The 15,745-nt window shown below is 41.6% G+C and overlaps 1 protein-coding gene across 12 annotated transcripts in view; it reads left to right on the forward strand.

The window, feature by feature from the left end:
- The window catches only part of Pced1b (PC-esterase domain containing 1B), a 226,141-nt gene that overhangs the window by 112,521 nt on the left and 97,875 nt on the right, over positions 1 to 15,745 (forward strand). For 5 of the 12 annotated variants that reach the window (XR_007108282.1, XR_007108281.1, XM_047549088.1 and 2 more), the window contains one exon: positions 10,464 to 10,653. The exons of 3 other annotated variants lie outside the window; for them this stretch is intronic. The gene's annotated coding sequence lies outside the window, so the exon portion shown is untranslated. Of the gene's footprint in view, positions 1 to 298; positions 495 to 10,463; positions 10,654 to 14,351; positions 14,581 to 14,638; positions 14,951 to 15,745 lie in introns of those variants that run through there. 4 more of the 12 variants (XM_047549089.1, XM_047549093.1, XM_047549096.1 and 1 more) reach the window with 4 other exon arrangements.

Raw genomic sequence — 15,745 nt, forward strand, 5'->3', positions numbered from 1 at the left:
GACATTACGGGCTAACGCAGTCCCCTGAACCCCCACAATTTGTTGGGTTTTCTTCCCCGCTGAGCAGTGTAAGCAGTCACCATAAATAAAGGAAGTATAAGAAATCTTTCCAAGGTCCTGACCCTCTGAGTCTATAAGTTGTAGGACTCCTGAACCTGCGGTCCCTAGTCACATACCTGAAATCAAAGCAGCCACACACTGTTGACCCACTGTCAGCCTGTGTTCCCCTCCAAGTAATAAGTCAAAGCAGCCTGCTTGACGTGGCTGCAGTTAATTTGCACATACATCACCACTGCAGGTGTGGCATCTGTGCCGTCTGGGGCGCAGTGAGGCGTCCCATGCTGGCAGTGAGCAGAGAGAGCAGATCAGGCAGAGGCCCGGTTGATTCACACCTTGCTTCTTACCGTTCGACTGACCTGAGGCAAACCCAGTCCTTTCCCTCCTCTCATTATCCTGGTGGAGACAGTAATGCCTACCCTGCAGGTGCTCTAAAGGTAACTAATGGATATATCACACTGGGATATACAGGAAGCTCTCGATAAATGGCAGCAATATTTATTACTGTTGATTTTGTAAAAAGAGTTACTATACCTAAAGTGCTCAGAATAGTCTACTCAGTAAGTGTTGGTCATTACTGTTGTTATCTAAGGGGTTGGGGATGCCTTGTCAACAGGATCTTCAGGTTTCTCTTCTGGATTTGGCTAATGTGCCTAAGGCAGAAAGGCTGGTATCTTCAGAAACATTTCAGCATGATCAAGGAGGCAAGATTGGGCCTATGGAGGGAAGTGAAATCCTAAGGTCTGCCTCTTAGAAAGAGCAAAGACCACAGATTAGAGAACAGACCCAGAGGAAGAGAAGAACTGGCTGGAAAAATTAGGAAGCCACAGTAAGAGTCCAGATTTGAACTGGACTCTTGGTAGAAGCTGTGGAGGGGAGAGAAGTGGACTGATGAGGGCAGTTTTCGAGGTATAATCTATTCTATTGTGGTGGACAAAGTGGAAGAAGGAGTCACAGAGGATCTTCAGGTTTCTGTCTGGAACAATCAAGGGGATGTTGATTTCACTTATTGAGAGAAAGAACAGACTTGAGAAATAAAATAATTCACTTAGGAATTATTTTAGATTGTATCTCTGCATAGTCACAGAGCTTATTCGACCAGCAGCAAAGAGACATCCTTGCCAGGTGCAGTGCACACCTGTAACCCCAGCAATTTGGGAGGCTGAAGTAAGAGGATCACAAGTATGAGGCCAGCTTCAGCAACTTAGTGAGACCCTGTCTCAAAATGAAAAGGGCTGGGTTGTAGCTCAATGGTAAAGCACCCCTGGGTTCAATCTCCAGTACCAGCAGAAGAAGAAGTGAGAGAGAGAGAGAGAGAGAGAGAGAGAGAGAGAGAGAGAGGGGGGGGAGAGAGAGGAGAGAGATTTCTTTGCTCTTGGTAATTATTGCATTTTTAGAACACTGGATGTCAAGCACTGTGCGTGGCTGAGAGAGATATCAGTGAATATACTTATCTAATGAAGAAAGAAAGGAAGAACAGCACATACCAAAAATATTAAGCTATTTCTACCCTACTAGACAAAACAACTTCACATTCAAGAATTAAGCTGTTGATAGCATTTTAAAGTGTGTGAACATTTGCTTTATAAATGTAGTATGTCGCTGGATATGGTGGCACATGCTATAGTCCAGCAGTTCAGTAGGCAGGAGGATCACGAGTTCAAAGCCAGCCTCATCTTAGAAAGACCCTGTCTCAAAACGGAAAATTTAAAAAGGGGCTAGGGTTATGGCTCAGTTGTTAAGTGCCACTGGGTTCAATTTGTGGTAGAAAGAGAAAGAAAAAAGAAAGAAAGAAAGAAAGAGAGAGAGAGAGAGAGAGAGAGAGAGAGAAAGAAAGAAAGGAAGGAAGGAAGGAAGGAAGGAAGGTAGTCTGACCAAGTTTCAGATAATTTTGAAAATTAGAAAAATTACTGCAACTGTAATGCCACCACTCAAGTAAATGAAGGGTTAGCATTTTAATTTCAGCAAAGAGAACATCGCCACTGTTAGAGTTCATAATGCCACTTAAAAGCACCAAGTTTTTGAATATCCAGATTTCTTAGGTTGACAATGTTGTTGATAGAGCCGTAAGGTATGACAAGATGAAAATAAAGATCAAAGGTATTTTTAAGAGAAATTTTTGAAGTGCAGATCTTGAGTGTAAACCATAAAGGAAGATTCTCTGCCAGCTTCTGCTATCAGGTCCTCCTGGTATTTTTTGGCTCTAGGGGTGAAACTTCTTTGTGTGCATGGTCTATGCCAGCATGGATGGAAAAAAGGAAAATGTGTTATAACTCATAAATAGCTAAGTCATCTGACTGGAACATAACACACAGGGGATCTGAGAGTTACCAACCTAGGGTTTGACAAAGCTGTGCTCTGAAGATGTGGTAACCAGGTGAACATAAGGGAAATGGACAACAGAACAGGAAGTTACCAGGGGCTGGGGGGTGGGGCAGGGGGCAGTGGACTGTTCAGTGGTACAGAGTTTCAGATTTGCAAGATGAAAAAGTTCTGGAGATCTGTTTGACAAGTATGAATATAGACCTAATACTGAACTGCACATTTTAAACAAATGGTTAAGCTGGTAAAAGAGAGAAGAGAAAGGAAGGAGAGAGAACTGGAATCAGAGGACTAAGCTAGTGGTTTAGTCTTCTAAAACAATATAATATTATTTAGAGATGAGGAATAATGCTACCTAATGTAAGTCTCCTTTGGTATTAAATTGGACATGGTGAAAGAGGTTTGCAACTTCTTTTTTTTTTTGTACCAGGGATTGAAACCAGGGGTACTTAACTGAGCCACATTCCCAGCCCTTGTTAAATTTTATATTGAGACAGTATCTCGCTAAATTGTTTAGGGCCTTACTAATTTGCTGAGGTTGGCTTTGAACTTGAGATCCTCCTGCCTCAGCCTCCTGAGCTGCTGGGATTACAGGTGTATGCTACCACATGTGGTTAAAGGTTTATAATCTTTAAAAAATAAAACAAAGTCATGAACTGTGGCTGTGGGACTATGGGAGCAGGGTCCAGGAAGCCCAGTCCTTGGTCCAAGCTCAGCTGACTGTGTGGTACTAAAGCATGGATGTACGTATACTATTTCAGAACATTCCAGTCCTAGGGTATGCATACCAGCTGCCAAAGGCAGAAGGAGCTGTGAGGCCAGAAACAGAGGCAGACAGATCCAGACTGCACAAAGTGCAACTTATCAGAGTCTTAAAGACAAGAGAGTGTCTTGGGCAGCAGCAACACATGTGGATCCCAAGGTGGGAGGAAGGGGTTTCTGAGTGAGACAAAGGTGGGCGATAGCCAACTGAATAAACCTGTCTTCTCTCAAAACATCAGTTAAGAAACAATTTGGAGTGGGACACAGCAGGTTGGGAAGCTGAAGCAGGAGGATCAAGAGTTCAAAGACAGCCTCAGCAAGGCGCTAAGCAACTTAGTGAAATCCTGTCTCTAAATAAAATACAAAAAAAGGCTGGGGATGTTGCTCAGTGGTAAGTGCCTCTGGGTTCAATCCCTGAGGCCAAAAACAAAGAAACAGTCTGAAGTGTCAGTGACCTGGACACCACGCTCAGTTGACCACCCTAACAACTTTGTTTGTCTATAGGGCTTGGGATGTGTGCCAGGGTCACCTAATAGACAAAAGAGTGGCTGTGACCAAAATGAGTTAGTTTTGTTGAACTAGATCCCTGCCTGCATCTACTAATGCCTAAAATAAACTGAGCATTTACTAAGTGCCCAGCACTCTACTTAGCACTTTGCATGTTTCGTCTTTGAAACCGGAAAAGGACAGAGGGGTTGAGCATCATTCCCACAGTCACGCAGTTCACAGGTTAAGGACTTGGGACTCTGAACCCAACTTTTTAGCTTGCAAAGGCATGCTCTGAACGACTAAGCTACGCTGGAGCAGAATGAAGAACTTGCATAAAACATAACACATCTAAGAAAGTTTGTAGAAAGGTTGAAGAAATCCTGATAGAATAGAATCTTTTATAAATTTACTTCTCAGGGTTGGGGATATGGCTCAGTGGTGGAGTATTTGCCTAGCACGCATGAGGCCCTGAGTTAGATCCTCAGCACCACAAAAAATAATGGTAATAATAATAATTTTTTAAAATAAAAATAAATTCACTTCTCATTTCATCCATCCTGAATAGTGAAACCTCTAATTTGGCTCTTCTCAATCCATAACCTCCCAAATCCCAATGACCCTACAGCTCAGCAACCACACAAATAGAAATAAATTTATTCATTATTTTTATGTCCTTGAAAGTGCTAAATGCAAATGCTTTGAAGAGAAGCTATCAAAAGCATGTAGACAGCTAAAGTCATACAAAAAAATTAAGAAACATTGTTTTGTGATTTGCCAAATTTGGTCATGTTTTTAAGGTAGCCAGGCATGGATCTGAATACAAAATACACCAACTGGCTGAAATAAGTGCATCTATAAGTAAATATTTAATGGGCTGATTTCTGGCCTGCATATAGCATTCCATTCCAAGAAGATAAGAAAAATAACCATGTTCCTTAAAATAGAAAATGTGGATGAAATAATTGTGGATTTCACAAAGTTAAATTTAAGTTAATCTGTGACTGGAACTATTAAAAGGTTGTTGACATTAAGGGAATATCATTTTTGCCCTTATACTTAACTCAGAATATTTTTCACTGCCTAATTTTTCATTTTTGTAGTTTTGATTTTAAATAAATCATAATTTTAAATAAAAATAAAAAGCAAAACCCCAAGCTTGATTAGATATTTTTTTGCCTACTCTGTGCCTGTACCCATGTAGCTGGGACAGATGAGAGGAAACCAAGCAACATAGCTACCACCCTTCATGCTGCTCAGAGTTACAGCCTCTCTGGTGTCCTAGATGAGTATTCCGTGCCTTCTCTTCCTCCTCCGCCTTCTAATACCACCTTCCCCACCTTCACTCTCAGCTGATGACCCTGATGTGTGCGTGTCCAGGGGGAATGCCTTCAGCAGGCACTAGGTCACCTCCTTTTTTTTTTTTTTTTTCCTTTTTCCACCAACATTGCTCCAGCAGTCCTGCCCTGTTCTCCTCACATCATCCGCTTTTCCCTGTCTCCTGGATTGTTCCTGTAAGCACACAAGCATGCTATTATCATTTCCATCTTAAAAGCAGATAAAACTTTCTTAACTCCACTTTCCCCTCCAGCAGACGTGCCATTTTCTACTTCTCTGTTTGTAGCAAAACTCCTTGAGTGAGGTACCATCTCCAATTCTATTCCCATTCTCTCTTGAGCCATTCCAATTAGCCCTGTCCACACCCCTCCATCAAGTTCACCAATGTCCAACAGGATGATATCACCAGTGGTTCAACTTCCCACTTGACGTATCATCTGTCTCTAACACAAACAACCTTCTTTTGAATCTTTTCTAGAGACACCTTTCTCTTCTTCACTTCCAAAACCCTACAGACTTTTGGTTTTCCTGATTTGTTCACCATGTCTTCTCAGAATCATTCACAGGCTCACCCTCATCTCCCTGCCTTCCTCTAACTGGACGGTACCAGGGCTCAAATATCACAACTCAAATATCCTCCTCTAGTTTCACCTTCTCTATTAGGATCCAAACCAAATTGAAATTCCTGCTGAGACCTCTCCAAATTCCAAACTTGTATATTCAAATGCCCATTCAACCTCTGGGTTTGAGCTATGTAAAAGGAATCTCGATCTTTGCAAGCTCCAAACGAAAACACTTGACTTTCACCCTTGACACCTGTTTCTTCCTATTTTCTTCATTGCAGTAAATGGCAACATTGCACTTCCTATTGCTCAGGTCAAAATCCATCCTCATCACCTCTTCTCACATTGCACCTCTCCCCTCTGGCAAATTCTATTGCCTCTATTTTGACACTATATCCAGAATCAGACCACTTTCCATCCCTTGACCAATGCCACTCTGATCCACGCCACAACTCCCCCATTATTCAGTAGCCTCCTACTTGGTCCTCTCTGTTGCAGCTTCTGCCTCATACAATCTTCTCGATGGAGCAGCAAGAATGACCATGTTAAGTGGTCACTAGTGAGAAGTAGCTGGCGCACGCCCGTAATCCTAGTGGCTTGGGAGGCTGAGGCAGGAGGATCTCAAGTTCAAAGCCAGCCTCAGCAACAGGGAGGTGCTAAGCAACTCAGTGAGACTCCTGTCTCTAAATAAAACATAAAATAGGGCTGGGATGTGGCTCAGTGGCGGATTGTCCCTGAGTTCAATCCCTAGTACTCCCCCCGCAAAAAAAAATTAGTGAGAAGTGTCATTTTTCTGCTCAAAATCCTCACAGTGGCTCCCAAAAGTAAAAGCCCATGCTTTTTAGATGGCCCATGGTCTGTCCCCCTTTCTTTCTTGACTCTTCATTCCAGCCTAATCGGACTTGCTTCCTGACTTCTCCACATGGACGTCCTTCCCCCAGGGTTCACCACAGTTTGCTCTAACCCCTTCCTCAGAATTTGATGCGAATGTTGTCTTCTCCACAAGCCTTTTCCAAACCACTCTATTTAAAATGCCAACTTGTGCTGCGAGCAGTGGTGCTTGACTGTACTCATGGCAACTCGGGAGTCTGAGGCAAGAGGATCACAAGTTTGAGACCAGCCTCAGCAACTTCGTGAGACCCTGTCTCAAAATAAAAATTTTTTAAATGGCTGGGGGTATAGCTCAGTGGTAGAGTGCCCCTGGATTTAATTCCAAGTACTGCCAAAATTTTTTATTTAAATAAAAATAAAATACCAACTCACAGTCCCTGCAACCTCCTCACCCAGCACTCATTATCCTCTGGTCTTTCACCTAAGGAATTATTTTATCTATTTTTTTAATTGTCTGCCTCCCCCAATTCAAATATAAATTACATAAGGTCAAGGACTTTTTTTAATGTTTTATTCTGCTGTGTGATGGCACACACCTGTAGCTCTGGAGGCTGAGGCAGGAGGATCACAAATTGGAGGCCAGTCTCAGCAACTTGGACCTGGTCTCAAAATAAAAAGGACTGAGGAGGTAACTCCACGGTAAAATGCCCCTGAATTCAATTCCGAGTACACAAAACAAAACAGTCTTATTCACTGTTTTATCCTTACTACCTAGAATAGTGCCTATTGTAAATATTTTTTGACTGAAAAAAAGAGAATGACTAGATGGGCCATGGTTAATGATATGGAGCTCCTTTACATAGTACTCTGGGTTTGTTTTCTCAATTTTTGCTTCTATCTAGGTAGTGGTTATTGTTATCACCATTTTATAAATGAGAAAATAATCACAGGGGAATTAAATGACTGCCAAGGTCATGCAGACATGATGACTGAAGAGGTTTTAAACCCAAGTCTGTTGGCTGCAGAGTCAGAGGACCTCACAGCTCACTTGCTTCACAGCATCGCAGCTTTGGTTCCAACCGTACGGTGAGCAGACATATTGTCACCATGTCTCACCGTGGCCCAGGTCAGTCACGGTGCTGCCTCCCGGGACAGCTTTGTCTGCCTCCTGCTGCAGGATGCTGTGAGAAATGGGTTTCTGTATCATTTCAAATATCTGAATATTTGAAACAATCTGGATGATCGATTTACCAAAGCATTTCTTCAGTTTAATATCCGTTCAAGGGAAGCTCATATATTACCCAACAACTGCCTTTAATAAAAGGGATTATTAGATCTTCAAGAGGAAAGAGAGAATAATCTATCTCAGAAAGATACAGAACATCTGAATAGAACCTTTCAGGGGAGACAAGAAGAAAGTGGCAGGCAGTATTTCTTCTAGAAGAGAAACAAGGATTTGGGAACCCAAAGGGTGCATGACTTCCTTCTTACTCATATTTCTGATACCCTTTGAAGTTTTGGGCCATGTGCATGAATTACCTTCTAAAAATGAGCAAAATAATTTAAGAATGACAATAATGACAGTACACCTGTTTGGCCTCCCACTGAGGAGGCAGCAAAGATCATACACTGTGGTTAGAAGAGTTGGCTCCAAGTGCCTGCCTGCCCCATCAGGGTGACATGTCATGCAAGCTCTCTCAGTGCCTGCTACATCTTCTGCAGAGTGAAGATAACAATGAGAGCTGGCTTTATGAAAGGTCTGCAAGAGAAAGCACATTGAAGGAATAAAACATTCATAAGTTGTCATTTAACTTTTAGGAAAAAGTCAAATGTGGTGAAGAAAAACAGACAACTCCCCAAACTTTGGAGAATGAAATGGAAAGCCAGAATCACAACAGTAGCTGGAATAGTTAACATTGGGTTCAGTCATTTTTCTGTTACTGTAACAAAATACCTGAGAAAATCAACTTAAAGGAGGAAAGATTTACTTTTGGCTCGTGGTTTCAGAGGTTTCAGGCCATGGTCATTTGGCTCCATTGCTTCTGGGCATGTGGGGAGGCTGAACACCATGGCAGGGAGCATGTGTTGAGCAAAGCTGCTCACTTCATGGCAGCTGGGAAGCAAAAAGGAAGAGAGAAAACAAGAAGAGGAAGAGAGAATAAGATAGACCCTTCCAGGGCACTCCTCCAACTAGGCCCCACCTCCTAAACATACACCACTTCCCAATAGCAAAATAAATTATGACTCCATCAATAGATTAATCCACTAATGAAATCAGAGCCTCCATGATCCAATCACCTTCATAAGGCCCCACCTCTGAACTGCTGCCTTGGAGATCAAGCATTTAACACATGAGCCACTGGGGTACATTTCAAATCCAAACCATATTGTAATGGTCTGTTATTTGTTTTATTTTATTTTGTACTGGGAATTGAACCCAAGGGTGCTTCACCACTGAGCTACATTCCCAGTCCTTTTTATTTTTTTAAAAGACAGGATCTCACTAAATTGTCCAGTCTGGCCTTGAACTTGTGATCCTCCTGCCTCACCCTTGCATTCGCTGGGATTATAGACCTGCTCAAAAGTAGCCAGCTATTATGATAAATTCTTGGAAGCAAGAAAATCCATTGAAAATCTTTTGGTTGACCTTAAACAACTTCATTTTAAATTTGAAGAGTATAAACCTGATTATCCTTTGCATTATTACAGCTCTTCTGATGATTAGAAGAATTTGTCATCCTCCCATAGCTTGTTATTTTATTCTCACAATGCACAGGCTAGCTGGAATCGCAAACACTGGAAAGATTTGTCACTCACAGAATTGCTAGGATCAGATAATGGCAGATTTTTCAAGTTATGTAATACGAATTTTAAAAAAAAATACTCAAGTTATCTATGGGTTGGGTTCTAGATTGCAGCCCTTCCTGGAGACACAGCAATGATTGTATTAAAATTCATGGAAAAAATGTAAAATAATTTGATCAATATATAAGAAGATGAAAACACAATAATGACAACTGCGTCATTTTATAGGTCAGCGTATCTAAATAGCATAGTATTCAAAAAACAAATTAAAAACAACATGGAGGGCATGTAATTCAGGATGTTTTGGAATCTGTTAGTCTAGTTTTTTGTTATTTTATATACATTTAATATTATGGAGGTTGCGGGTACAACTCAGTAATAGAGCAACAGCTTAGCATGTATAAGGCTTGGGTTCAATTGTGAGGAGTGGCAGACAGAGGGGAGAGTTAATGTAATGGAAAAATTCTCTATTCTATAGTGTTTAAAACACCTACAGAACTCTCACCATTTTGAGAAAAGCTTTCTTAAAGCCTTGCTTCCTTTTTTCTTTCTTTCTCCCCCCACCCATTCATTTCCTCCTTTTCTTTCATCTTGGTATTTACAGAGGAGGTGATAATGTTTCTCCCCCAATACTACCATTCCAAACAAAAAGCAAAAGCTCTGTGCTTATCTGTTCGATCAAAGTACCATTTCCTTCTAAGCACACTGTCCCCCTTGAGTTACCTGCTGGTTTTTAATGGAAGCGAGGGAGACGCTGTGCAGCTTGCTGTGTTTACCTGGGGCCTTAGCCCAGGTCCTTTATTTTCTGTGTTTTCCCCTAGCTATAGCTGGGGTTATTCTTCCAACAAAAGGGCAAAGAATCAAGTGAAAGAATTTGAAAGCGTTTTTGCAAACTATAGGCGCCACTCTAAGGTGCAGGATCACTGTTCTAAGCATAAGTTAGAACACAGAGAAATACCATCTCCCCAGGAGTCTTTTCCCACTTCCTCCTTTTTCCTTCTCACAACTTGAAGGCACAGTACCAGCAAGAATCCTAAGAGCTGAGGAACTGAGCTGTTAGAATAAAAAAAGAGTCAAGATAAGTTACATTCCAATTACTGAGAAAGGTGAAGTGAAAACAAGTTCAGAGCCAGATTTCTGGAAGATTCTGGGGTTTAGTGTTTTTTGTTTTGTTTTGTTTTTTGATTTTTGGTATTTATTTACCACTTCTTATTTTCATATATATCAAAGTCTTGAAGCCATTATTCATCCACTTTCTAAAGCAAGAAAGTAAATGCTGACCTGTGTCATTTGCCCCAGATGCCACCGGAAATGACATCACTCCCCAGACTCTGGTCTGCGGATGTAGCACCTCCCAGAGGTGAACTTATTTACCCTGTCTGCCAGACTCTAGGCCACTCTGATCTACAGCCTGGAAAGCTCTCCACTTAGGGAAGAGATCTAGAATCAACTGAGGGATACATTTTAAAATCACCAGTTGCTTCAATGAGTAAGTACTTTCCAGTTTTCCCATTTTCTTTTAACATTAATTTTGCATTTCTAACTTCTTACCGTAAGTGCCTAAGAAAGGAGGATCCCATTTCTTGGGCACTCGCTTAGGAAGGAATCACTGTGTCAGTCCACCTCTCCTAACAGCACTAAAAAGTCAGCTGCTACATGATGATAATCAAGTATGAATGACTGATAAACTACCATATTTCTAAAAATGGGCTGGGAGCCAGGAAATAACCAATTTAGTTGTGAACTGGAGAAAGGAGGTGAAGCATCTATTGTCTGAACAATCTTGTATGTTGTGGTTGACCACAAAGTCTTGGCCTCTGTTTTGACTCACAGTCTTGCCTTTTGTAAAATGGATGACCTTGGCCAGATGACTCCATCTTTTTAAACTTGATTTTTTTATGTGGAAAGTAAGAAAAAGTAATGTGATTATTTCTTAGCATTTTTAAGAGGAATAAATAAGCAAGCAGATAAAAGTACTTAAATCCTATTGGAGGTACACTAAATGATGTTACTAAACTACTAGTGTTGCTAAATAGTTAAATACTTCATGTAATTGGAAAGTCCCTTTGCCACTAAGCCCACCCCACATATGCTGAGGTGGCTCAGAACAGGTGACACTGAACATGTGTGATGTTTATGGAGCATTTTATTTGATTTCCACAATACACTCCAAAGTGGGCAATGCAGAGCTATTGATTTGTTTCGGGGACTGAAGGACAAGGGAGAAGACATGGTCCCAGAAAGAGACACTCCAGAGTCTAAACTTGCAGCTGAAGGAAGAAGAGCCATTACTTTCCTCACCTGCTGACCCTTGCCTCTCCTCCTGCTCCAAGGCATAAAGATTGAAACCAGGCAAGTCCTCAGTCCCCCTGACCACAGATGAGCAGTGGGAACCCAGGTCCCCAGGTCTTTCAGATCCCTTTAAGAGACAGGATGGGTAGAGATGTGGCAGACAGAGACCTGCCTGCTCTTAGAAACCTTTTTTTTTTTTTTTTGGTGGTAGTGGTGTTAGGGATTGAACCCAGTGCCTTGTGCATGTTAGGCAAGAGCTCTAACCACTGAGCAACACCCCCAACCCCTAGAATCTCATGTTTTAACTCAGAAAGTTTTCTCACAGAAACACTATTGCACATAGAATTGAGATATTGCTGTGTTGAGAACAACAACAATAATAAAATTATACTCATTTTTAAAGTTCTTTTGTGTAATTTCCCTGAAAGAACACAGGGGCTAGTTCCTCATAAATGAGCACTGGACGGGCAGAAACCCAGACCTGCTGACTCAGCCCTGTGTTCCCGGCACAGTATGAATGGGCTTCTGTGGCCGGTCCCGGAGACAGAATTTTCAGACTCCAACCTGATCATTGGTTGAAAGCATCTAGTCATTATTAACTACCCAATCCCTTCTTCAACCATGGGAACTTTTTATCCAGTCATTGGTGAGAATCTCAAGTTGTCAGCATGAGTATAAAATTTTTTGAAATAAAAATAAAACTTTAATGCAGCACTGGGGTTTCCATTGACCCTTGAGCATTCTAGCTCACAATCTGATGAGAATCCAACTAAGTTAACTTCATACCTGCTTTGTTTCCTTATAAAAAAATTTTAAACTGTGCACAAAATATTATTTTGAATAACAAAGATAAAAGCTACATACAGATATTTCTTTCTAGATAAGATTACTTTTTCTTCCTAATTTTAACAAGTATTTACATATGAAGTTTAACAAACTCAGGGCCTGGAGGCATATTTTCTCCTAAAGAAACAAAACAAAACTTTAAACTTATCAAATGGATTAAAAGATTTACTGTCACTGGGTGTGATAGCTCAAACCTGTAATTCCAGTGATGAGGGAGGCTGAGGCAAGAGGATCCCAAATTCAAACCAGCTTCAGCAATTTAGTGAGACCCTGTTGCCAAATCAAAAATTAAAAGAGCTGGAGATGTGGCTTAATGTAGAGTACCCCTGGGTTCTGCAGTGCCACCAATAGATAAATAAATAAATAAATTACTGTCAATAATAGACCAGTTCTGCCATTTACTAATGGGCCAGTCTTGGGCAATTTATAACCTCTCTCTGCCTCTTCCCTTTACTCTTCTATGAAATGGAGGTCACAGTAGTTCCTACCCCACTGGGTTGTAAGAACTGAACAGGCTGGCACTGAGCCAATGCTCCATGAATACTGTTAGAATGCTAAGTCTCTGGGCAGTCACGGTGACAAGGCTGGGTGAGACCCAGTCTGCCACCACAAACTAGGGCAGGCTGGGATTGAGAGGCACACAGGTAGCTAGGTGTAGTACAAAACAAAACCAAGCGTTAAGTAGAGGCCTTTGTCAGAGGAAGGAGAGATTTTTCTGTCTGGGGAAATAGGAAAGGTTCCCTGACAAAACTGCTTTTTAAACAGTCTGTCTTGCTGGGTGTGATGGTGTGTGCCTGTAATCCCAGCGGCTCGGGAGACTGAGGCAAGAGAATCACAAGTTCAAAGCCAGTCTCAGCAACTTAGCGAGGCCCTGAGCAACTTAGTGAGACCCTGTCGCAATAAAAAGTTAAAACAAGAAAAAAAAAGGACTTGGGATGTTGCTCAGTGGTTAACCACCCCAGGGTTTAATCCCTGCCCTCCCCACCCCCCACACAAAACTAGACCATTTTAGAAATAATGTTTTAATCAGAGTAAGACTAATAATAATAATATAGATTAAGAAAAATTAGTGAAAAATAAAAAGGCTAACCATGGACTTACAACAGAAGAAATTTGTCACTGTGCTCTACTTTTCAAAATATATGGAAAATATATCCTCCTTCCTAAAGTATATTTTCAAGATATGTATGTACGTATGTATATCAAGAAATAGTTAAACTGATCTATATGGAGGAAATCATCCAAGGATTTCGCTGTCTCAGGAATAGTGGAAACAATCAGTCATGAAAAATAAAAATGACTTGCCCCAAGCATTTTCAGAGGCAGTTTATTTTCCCCCAGTTACATATATCCAGTGTTTTGAGCAAATTATACAGCAGCTCTCTGTGAGAATATGCTGCCCCTATTCCCATCAATGATCAATATTTACCTTTAGAAAGATGGTTCAAAGGTCAGGAGAGAATAATCTCAGGAATTCAGCCACAGTTGGATGGGAGGATAAATGAGTGTCTAGAGAATCTGTTGCTCCTCACTCCCCGCAACCCCCAACAAACTTTATTCTGCACTTGAATTAAGTCTAGAAGACAGACCTGGGCTAGAGAGAGAGCCAAGCTGAATTCATTAAGCATTTAAAATGTGGCAGTATCATGCTAACGAACTTGCCAATGTTCATTAACCCTAACTTGTTAAGAAATCCATAGTAAGAAACTTTGCTTGTTCCATTGACAAGGCTTCCTCAATGCAGGGACACTACTCAACCTGCCTAGGGTCTCTGAGGCTGGAAAGCCGGTGGGGCAGGATATGAACCCAGGGGGGCCGACTCCAGGGCCCTCCCTCTTAGCCACTGTGCTTTATTGCCTCAGTTCTGAGCCATCTGCATACAAATGGTATTGCTATTGATAAGGCGATTGGCCAATTGTCATTATTCAAACTAGGACTCCAGAGGGGGGAGGGGTGCTATTAATAATTATGCTGGGGAAACAGGCCTAAACCAGAACTGTTTAGGGCTAGTGGGGATGTGTGATCTTACTGCCTGTAGCTCTGAGAGTGGATCAACAAAGGAATAAGAAAGTTGGAGAAGAAAGGAACCAATTAGTGGGCCTTGAGAAAGATCAACTTTGGGGGAATTCCCAGAGCTAGAGAAGAAACCTGCCAAGGATCCCAGGAAGAGATACAGGGTTGTCACAGACACAGATTCAGCCCAGTTTTTCAGACGTGGCAGTCAACAGCACCCCAGCCTCAGGAGCTTGGAAGGACCCAGAAGTGACTATTAAAAGGGGTAAGAAAGAAATCAGTGATGATTTGCAGACAGACATCTTTGGTTCTGTGGAGCTGGAAACCAAATTAAAATACAAGGAGGGAATGAGTGGGAGGTGAAGCCCGGGACGGGCCAGCCAGCGCAAACAACACTGTGGCCTTGAGCGGAGGCAAAAGATAGGATTGTCCTGGAGGTGGAGTCAAGAAGCTTCCTTTCTTTTTTAAAAGCAAGAAATTAGAATGTATTTAATGCTGAAATAAAGGAGCCAACCCGAGTAAAGAAAACGCAGAACACAATTAGCCCCTTACCGGGGGACATCCTGAAGTGGAACCCTTGGGGAAGCGGGAGGACCAGAGACCAGCGTGGAAGGATTAACTTTGCACCTAAGGAGGTACTTTTCTGCCTTTGCACACTAGTGGGAAGGAGCCTTTGGGGCTGAAGGTTTCAAGAGGGAGTCTGAGCGAGGTCCTGTCTACAGGCCTGTGTTTTTTCTAGAGTCAAGCAGGGACAGCTTGCTGTGCTAGAGGTCATTAAGGGGCTTAGTGTCTGGTGGGTGCTGTACTAAGCCCTAATGTGGGCTCTCTTTTCATCCTCGCTCTTACTCAGTGAGACAGGTGCTGGGGAATCACCCATGTTAGGTAAGCACTCCACCACTGAGCTCTATCCTCAACCCTGGAAATGTAGTTTGAATAATAGCTCAGGAACATAATGTGAAAGTTTACCATAGACTACATATGATTGGTATCAAACTTTTGTTTTTATCAATTGCTTTTATTATTTACTTTAGGGGATCCCTTTGAAAAACAGAAGATTTTTTTTCCTTAATAAGGCCATTTGAATAAAAGGTCCATAGTTTATCTCTCTTTTTTGTTGTTTTGTTTTTGGTACTGGGAATTGAACCCAGAGGCCCTTTACCACTGACCCACCTTCCCAGCTTTTTGTTTTTTTAATTTTTCTGAGACAGGGTCTTACACAGTTGCTGAGGTGGGCCTCGAACTTGCCATCCTCCTGTGTTCGCCTCCACATCCAGCTTATCTTTTGTTTTATAAAAAACATCTGCATGTCTAGCACCGCGAACTTGTACTTCATTCTTAAGGATAGTCCTTGCATTTCTTCCTACACAGAAATATTTGTATTAGACTAAGACTGTGGGATATCCATTCTGTTTTCAGAATTTTTAAACTTT

The sequence above is a fragment of the Sciurus carolinensis genome, chromosome 4 (assembly GCF_902686445.1).
Source record: "Sciurus carolinensis chromosome 4, mSciCar1.2, whole genome shotgun sequence".
In the NCBI taxonomy this organism is placed as follows: domain Eukaryota; kingdom Metazoa; phylum Chordata; class Mammalia; order Rodentia; family Sciuridae; genus Sciurus; species Sciurus carolinensis.